This window comes from Somniosus microcephalus, chromosome 5, assembly GCF_052327205.1.
Source record: "Somniosus microcephalus isolate GS21.2 chromosome 5, FLI_Smic_1.0, whole genome shotgun sequence".
Taxonomy (NCBI): Eukaryota; Metazoa; Chordata; class Chondrichthyes; order Squaliformes; family Somniosidae; genus Somniosus; species Somniosus microcephalus.
The window spans coordinates 1,720,378-1,727,877 of record NC_140991.1 but is presented as its reverse complement, the minus strand read 5'-3'; positions in this window follow the sequence as shown (position 1 = coordinate 1,727,877).

Below are 7,500 nucleotides of genomic sequence, written 5' to 3'. Positions count from 1 at the left end.
TCCTAGAGTATATACATCTACCTCCGACAGTGCAGCGCGCCCTCAGTACTGGCACCGGGGAGTGTGTGCCTGGATTATGAAGCTCGAGTCTCTGGAGTGTATACATCTACCTCTGACAGTGCAGCGCTCCCTCAGTACTGGCACCGGGGAGTGTGTGCCTGGATTATGAAGCTCGAGTCTCTGGAGTGTATACATCTACCTCTGACAGTGCAGCGCTCCCTCAGTACTGGCACCGGGGAGTGTGGGCCTGGATTATGGGGCTCGAGTCCTAGAGTATATACATCTACCTCCGACAGTGCAGCGCTCCCTCAGTACTGGCACCGGGGAGTGTGGGCCTGGATTATGGGGCTCAAGTCCTAGAGTATATACATCTACCTCCGACAGTGCAGCGCTCCCTCAGTACTGGCACCGGGGAGTGTGGGCCTGGATTATGGAGCTCGGGTCCTAGAGTATATACATCTACCTCCGACAGTGCAGCACTCCCTCAATACTGGCACCGGGGAGTTTGGGCCTGGATTATGGAGCTCGAGTCTTCGAGTATATACATCTACCTCCGACAGTGCAGCGCTCCCTCAGTACTGGCACCAGGGAGTGTGGGCCTCGATTATGGAGCTCGGGTCCTAGAGTATATACATCTACCTCCGACAGTGCAGCGCTCCCTCAGTACTGGCACCGGTGAGTGTGGGCCTGGATTATGGGGCGCGAGTCCTAGAATATATACATCTACCTCCGACAGTGCAGCGCTCCCTCAGTACTGGCACCGGTGAGTGTGGGCCTGGATTATGGGGCTCGAGTCCTGGAGTATATACATCTACCTCCAACAGAGCAGCACTCCCTCAGTACTGGCACCGGGGAGTGTGGGCCTGGATTATGGTGCTCGAGTCCTAGAGTATATACATCTACCTCCGACAGTGCAGCGCTCCCTCAGTACTGGCACCGGGGAGTGTGGGCCTGGATTATGGGGCTCGAGTCCGAGAGTATATACATCTACCTCCGACAGTGCAGCACTCCCTCAGTACTGGCACCGGGGAGTGTGGGCCTGGATTATGGGGCTCGGGTCCTCGAGTATATACATCTACCTCCGACAGTGCCGCACTCCCTCAGTACTGGCACCGGGGAGTGTGGGCCTGGATTATGGGGCTCGAGTCTTAGAGTATATACATCTACCTCCGACAGTGCAGCGATCCCTCAGTCCTGGCACCGGGGAGTGTGGGCCTGGATTATGGGGCTCGAGTCCTAGAGTATATACATCTACCTTCGACAGTGCAGCGCTCCCTCAGTATTGGCACCGGGGAGTGTGGGCCTGGATTATGGGGCTCGAGTCCTAGAGTATATACATCTACCTCCGACAGTGCAGCGATCCCTCAGTACTGGCACCGGGGAGTGTGGGCCTGGATTATGGAGCTCGAGTCCTAGTGTATATACATCTACCTTCGACAGTGCAGCGCTTCCTCAGTACTGGCACCGGGGCGTGTGGGCCTGGATTATGGAGCTCGAGTCCTAGAGTATATACATCTACCTTCGACAGTGCAGCGCTCCCTCAGTACTGGCACCGGGGAGTGTGGGCCTGGATTATGGGGCTCGAGTCTTAGAGTATATACATCTACCTCCGACAGTGCAGCGATCCCTCAGTACTGGCACCGGGGAGTGTGGGCCTGGATTATGGAGCTCAAGTCCGAGAGTATATACATCTACCTTCGACAGTGCAGCGCTTCCTCAGTACTGGCACCGGGGAGTGTGGGCCTGGATTATGGAGCTCGAGTCCTAGAGTATATACATCTACCTTCGACAGTGCAGCGCTCCCTCAATACTGGCACCGGTGAGTGTGGGCCTGGATTATCGGGCTCAAGTCCTAGCGTATATACATCTACCTCCGACATTGCAGTGCTCCCTCAGTACTGGCACTGGGGAGTGTGTGCCTGGATTATGAACTCGAGTCTCTGGAGGATATACATCTACCTCCGACATTGCAGTGCTCCCTCAGTACTGGCACCGGGGAGTGTGTGCCTGGATTATGAAGCTCGAGTCTCTGGAGTGTATACATCTACCTCTGACAGTGCAGCGCTCCCTCAGTACTGGCACCGGGGAGTGTGGGCCTGGATTATGGGGCTCGAGTCCTAGAGTATATACATCTACCTCCGACAGTGCAGCGCTCCCTCAGTACTGGCACCGGGGAGTGTGGGCCTGGATTATGGGGCTCAAGTCCTAGAATATATACATCTACCTCCGACAGTGCAGCGCTCCCTCAGTACTGGCACCGGGGAGTGTGGGCCTGGATTATGGAGCTCGGGTCCTAGAGTATATACATCTACCTCCGACAGTGCAGCACTCCCTCAGTACTGGCACCGGGGAGTTTGGGCCTGGATTATGGAGCTCGAGTCTTAGAGTATATACATCTACCTCCGACAGTGCAGCGCTCCCTCAGTACTGGCACCAGGGAGTGTGGGCCTCGATTATGGAGCTCGGGTCCTAGAGTATATACATCTACCTCCGACAGTGCAGCGCTCCCTCAGTACTGGCACCGGTGAGTGTGGGCCTGGATTATGGGGCGCGAGTCCTAGAGTATATACATCTACCTCCGACAGTGCAGCGCTCCCTCAGTACTGGCACCGGTGAGTGTGGGCCTGGATTATGGGGCTCGAGTCCTGGAGTATATACATCTACCTCCAACAGAGCAGCACTCCCTCAGTACTGGCACCGGGGAGTGTGGGCCTGGATTATGGGGCTCGAGTCCTAGAGTATATACATCTACCTCCGACAGTGCAGCGCTCCCTCAGTACTGGCACCGGGGAGTGTGGGCCTGGATTATGGGGCTCGAGTCCGAGAGTATATACATCTACCTCCGACAGTGCAGCACTCCCTCAGTACTGGCACCGGGGAGTGTGGGCCTGGATTATGGGGCTCGGGTCCTCGAGTATATACATCTACCTCCGACAGTGCCGCACTCCCTCAGTACTGGCACCGGGGAGTGTGGGCCTGGATTATGGGGCTCGAGTCTTAGAGTATATACATCTACCTCCGACAGTGCAGCGATCCCTCAGTACTGGCACCGGGGAGTGTGGGCCTGGATTATGCGGCTCGAGTCCTAGAGTATATACATCTACCTTCGACAGTGCAGCGCTCCCTCAGTATTGGCACCGGGGAGTGTGGGCCTGGATTATGGGGCTCGAGTCCTAGAGTATATACATCTACCTCCGACAGTGCAGCGATCCCTCAGTACTGGCACCGGGGAGTGTGGGCCTGGATTATGGAGCTCGAGTCCTAGTGTATATACATCTACCTTCGACAGTGCAGCGCTTCCTCAGTACTGGCACCGGGGCGTGTGGGCCTGGATTATGGAGCTCGAGTCCTAGAGTATATACATCTACCTTCGACAGTGCAGCGCTCCCTCAGTACTGGCACCGGGGAGTGTGGGCCTGGATTATGGGGCTCGAGTCCTAGAGTATATACATCTACCTCCGACAGTGCAGCGCTCCCTCAATACTGGCACCGGGTAGTGTGGGCCTGGATTATAGGGCTCAGGTCCTCGCGTATATACATCTACCTGCGACATTGCAGTGCTCCCTCAGTACTGGCACCGGGGAGTGTGTGCCTGGATTATGAAGCTCGTGTCTCTGGAGGACATACATCTACCTCCGACATTTCAGCGCTCCCTCAGTACTGGCACCGGGGAGTGTGGGCCTGGATTATGGGGCTCAAGTCCTAGAGTATATACATCTACCTCCGACAGTGCAGCACTCCCTCAGTACTGGCACCAGGGAGTTTGGGCCTGGATTATGGAGCTCGGGTCCTAGAGCATATACATCTACCTCCGACAGTGCAGCGCTCCCTCAGTACTGGCACCAGGGAGTGTGGGCCTGGATTATGGGGCTCGAGTCCTAGAGTATATACATCTACCTCCGACAGTGCAGCGATCCCTCAGTACTGGCACCGGGGAGTGTGGGCCTGGATTATGGAGCTCGAGTCCTAGTGTATATACATCTACCTTCGACAGTGCAGCGCTTCCTCAGCACTGGCACCGGGGCGTGTGGGCCTGGATTATGGAGCTCGAGTCCTAGAGTATATACATCTACCTTCGACAGTGCAGCGCTCCCTCAGTACTGGCACCGGGGAGTTTGGGCCTGGATTATGGGGCTCGAGTCCTAGAGTATATACATCTACCTGCGACAGTGCAGCGCTCCCTCAATACTGGCACCGGGTAGTGTGGGCCTGGATTATAGGGCTCAAGTCCTCGCGTATATACATCTACCTGCGACATTGCAGTGCTCCCTCTGTACTGGCACTGGGGAGTGTGTGCCTGGATTATGAAGCTCGTGTCTCTGGAGGACATACATCTACCTCCGACATTTCAGCGCTCCCTCAGTCCTGGCACCGGGGAGTGTGGGCCTGGATTATGGGGCTCAAGTCCTAGAGTATATACATCTACCTCCGACAGTGCAGCTCTCCCTCAGTACTGGCACCAGGGAGTTTGGGCCTGGATTATGGAGCTCGGGTCCTAGAGTATATACATCTACCTCCGACAGTGCAGCGCTCCCTCAGTACTGGCACCGGGGAGTGTGGGCCTAGATTATGGAGCTCGAGTCCTAGAGTATATACATCTACCTCTGACAGTGCAGCGCTCCCTCAGTCCTGGCACCGGGGGGTGTGGGCCTGGATTATGGGGCTCGAGTCCTAGAGTATATACAACTACCTCCGACAGTGCAGCGCCCCCTCAGTACTGGCACCAGGGAGTGTGGGCTTCGATACTGGGGCTCGAGTCCTAGAGTATATACATCTACCTCCGACAGTGCAGCGCTCCCTCAGTACTGGCACCGGGGAGTGTGGGCCTGGATTATGGGGCTCGAGTCCTAGAGTATATACATCTACCTCCGACAGTGCAGCGCTCCCTCAGTACTGGCACTGGGGAGTATGGGCCTGGATTATGGGGCTCGAGTCCTTGAGTACATACATCTACCTCCGACAGTGCAGCACTCCCTCAGTACTGGCACCGGGGAGTGTGGGCCTGGATTATGGGGCTCGAGTCCTAGAGCATATACATCTACCTCCGACAGTGCAGCGCTCCCTCAGTACTGGCACCAGGGAGTGTGGGCCTGGATTATGGGGCTCGAGTCCTAGAGTATATACATCTACCTCCGACAGTGCAGCGATCCCTCAGTACTGGCACCGGGGAGTGTGGGCCTAGATTATGGAGCTCGAGTCCTAGAGTATATACATCTACCTCTGACAGTGCAGCGCTCCCTCAGTCCTGGCACCGGGGGGTGTGGGCCTGGATTATGGGGCTCGAGTCCTAGAGTATATACAACTACCTCCGACAGTGCAGCGCCCCCTCAGTACTGGCACCAGGGAGTGTGGGCTTCGATACTGGGGCTCGAGTCCTAGAGTATATACATCTATCTCCGACAGTGCAGCGCTCCCTCAGGACTGGCACCGGGTAGTGTGGGCCTGGATTATAGGGCTCAAGTCCTTGCGTATATACATCTACCTCCGACATTGCAGTGCTCCCTCAGTACTGGCACCGGGGAGTGTGTGCCTGGATTATGAAGCTCGAGTCTCTGGAGGATATACATCTACCTCCGACAGTGCAGCTCTCCCTCAGTACTGGCACCAGGGAGTGTGGGCCTGGATTATGGGGCTCGAGTCCTAGAGTATATACATCTACCTCCGACAGTGCAGCGCGCCCTCAGTACTGGCACTGGGGAGTGTGGGCCTGGATTATGGGGCTCGAGTCCTAGAGTATATACATCTACCTCCGACAGTGCAGCGCTCCCTCAGTCCTGGCACCGGGAGGTGTGGGCCTGGATTATGGGGCTCGAGTCCTGGAGTATATACAACTACCTCCGACAGTGCAGCGCTCCCTCAGTACTGGCACCAGGGAGTGTGGGCCTGGATAATGGGACTCGAGTCCTAGAGTATATACTTCTATCTCCGACAGTGCAGCGCTCCCTCAGCACTGGCACCGGGGAGTGTGGGCCTGGATTATGGGGCTCGAGTCCTAGAGTATATACAACTACCTCCGACAGTGCAGCGCTCCCTCAGTACTGGCACCAGGGAGTGTGGGCCTGGATAATGGGACTCGAGTCCTAGAGTATATACTTCTATCTCCGACAGTGCAGCGCTCCCTCAGGACTGGCACCGCGGAGTGTGGGCCTGGATTATGGGGCTCGAGTCTCTGGAGTGGGGGCTTGAAGCTCTGATAGTTTGGCCCCCGCAATGGAGTGCGAGAGGCCAATCCCACTGAATTTCTATCTCTGACTCAATTGCAGCCACGACTAAGGCACAGGGTCAAGTACAAATTCAACAAACACACAGCAGAAATCCCGAGAGCGCAGTTAGTGAGAGCACTGTAGAAAATGACTCTCTAATCGTGGGCTGGTGTGGAATGAACCGCGCTCAGTTAACTCACATCGCACCAAGCGACAGCTCGGGTCAAGTGTTAGTGCCCCACAGGTCAGTGCGAGATAGTGAATATCCACTCATTTAATGACCTAGCTCCTGTCAAAACCGCTCGTTAAACAAGACAGGCAATGATGGCACAGCGGGTAAGAGGGAACGATTCTCACACACACACACACACACACACGCACACACACACACGTGCACAGTTTTGCCCTCCCTATCTGAGTATGGATACACTGTACAGGAGGAAGGATGTCTTACTATAGTTGTACAGGGCCTTGGTGAGACCACACCTGGAGTACTGTGTGCAGTTTTGGTCTCTTTATCTAAGAAAGGATATACTTGCCATAGAGGGAGTGCAGCGAAGGTCCACCAGACTGGTTCCTGGGATGGCAGGACTGTCGTATGAGGAGAGATTGGGTCGACGAGGCCTGTATTCACCAGAGTTTAGAAGAATGAGAGGGGATCTCCAAGCTAACTTGGCAGGGGGATGGGATACGGAGTCGCGCTATAGTAGGGGGTGATGCACAGCCAAATATAGAGGAAAAAACAAGTCAGCCTGGAAGTCAGAGCAAATAAGTAACGGCACAAGGGAATATGGCAAGGCTGGATGGCATTTATTTTAATGCAAGGAGTCTTGCAAGTAAGGCAGATGAATTGAAGGTGTTGATGAACACATGGGAGTATGATATTGTTGCTATCACAGAGACATGGTCAAGGAGGAGTTAGATATATTCCTTAAGGCTAAAGGGATCAAGGGATATGGGGAGAAAGCAGGGACAGTGTACTGAATTTGGATGATCAGCCATGATCTCATTGAATGGCGGAGCAGGCTCGAGGGGCCGAACGGCCTACTCCTGCTCCTATCTTCTATGTTTCTATGTAAGACTGGCAGCTCAATATTCCGGGGTATAGAATCTTCAGGCGAGACAGAGGAAGGTGTAAAAGAGGAGGGGGTGTCGCAATATTAATCAAGGAGTCAATTACTGCAGTAAGGAGGGATGATATCTTCGCAGGTTCCTCTAATGAGGCCATATGGGTCGAACTTAAAAACAAAAAGGGGGCAAGCACTTTGCTGGGAGTGTACTATAGGCCCCCAAACGG